Below are 1,511 nucleotides of genomic sequence, written 5' to 3'. Positions count from 1 at the left end.
GGGTTTCATCTGAACAGTCCTTGTAGTTTGCACCGGTCGCTATACACAGAGTACGGCCGCACTCCGTCCCAGGACAGAGCATCAATCAAATAGGTAAGTCCTTCTTCAATATTGCCTCCACACAGTTATAAATACCAAAAGGAGGAGGAAGAATTTAAAAATGACAGCCTCACCCATAATACGGTAATGACCAAAGCTGACCAGTATCTGGTGCCCTGCCAGGGACAACTCTACATCAACCCTTTCTATTTTACCTATTACACTGGCCTTACTGTGCTAGTTGAATTTCCTAGTCTGACTTTAAATCTACACAACAACATTAAGGACTTAGCACCAGGTTCAAAAAGCAACCTCAAGGCCTTTGACCAATCCTTGTACCACCTCAACAGCATTGCTCAAGCTTGCCAACACCCAAAAACCAAACTTCAACAGCTGCTGGGAAACAGATTTCCCCCTTTCTCGAAGAGGAAGTCAATACTGCCCCTAGCAAGGACGCCATAACTGATCCCAAGTGCCCAATGTAGCCCAGCCTCAATTTCTTCCCTACATCCCTTCACCCCTTTCACAGACTCAATGGCCTGTTCTACTGAACCACTTAACTTCTACCAATCTCCCCTCTACCTCCTCACAAATAAGCGAATGCCTTACCAGCCACACCAATACACTGTAAACCATAAAAGACCAGAGACATACCACACCAACCAGAGGCTTCTTCTCAACCAACACTCCTAGCACACCCTCAAGGAGAACAGCTGATGTGCATCACTATTCCTCTTCCACCAGACCTGCCTAGGGTGATTCCAGTGGCTTGCAATCTTCAGGGGAGTAGCACTCAAGATTAGGTCAGCAATTATGAGGCCCTGAACATCCACAAAACCAATGCTGATCCCTCATCTCAGCACTGTAACAGAAAGGTGCCACATTGACTCGTTGGCACCCCTTATTCAAGATCTTCTCATTGCTGGCTGTGACATCCTATTGGAAAATAGAGCACTTGGTTAGGGTGGTGTTAGTGTGGTGGTCTCTCTTGACTCCATTCTGGCCAAGGAAGGACCCAGCGTGGGCTCTTGCCTCTTAAAACACCAGAGACTACCAGTGGAAGGCATTGGAGGCATCAAAACATCCACCTGACTGCACTATGTGCCTCCTCCTCCAAAGTGGACTCAATATATGCTCAACCGGACAATGACAGGTCACTTTCAAACTTACGAGGCAGTGGTAAACCCCCCTCTGCTCACCTTCTTAGTGTCATTCAGCTTTGTTATATCCAAAGTGAAGCAAGGTGATTGCTTAGTTGAACATGAAAGAATAATTCAAAATTTGCGAATATACGTGACAAGAATTTTCAATTCTATTTTGGACAAGGGAGGCGAGGATTATGCTTCTCATTTCTCTGTTTTTATTACTCAGCAGCCAATAAAAACACTTATGTATAAAAAACTACAAATCCCATGAGTCATCAGCGCTCATGACAACCATAGAGTATAACATATAAATGCCCGAACTGAGGC

The sequence above is a fragment of the Triturus cristatus genome, chromosome 5_1 (assembly GCF_964204655.1).
Source record: "Triturus cristatus chromosome 5_1, aTriCri1.1, whole genome shotgun sequence".
NCBI classification, from domain to species: Eukaryota; Metazoa; Chordata; class Amphibia; order Caudata; family Salamandridae; genus Triturus; species Triturus cristatus.
The sequence above is the reverse complement of the archived record's forward strand: the minus strand, read 5'-3'. Positions refer to the sequence as shown.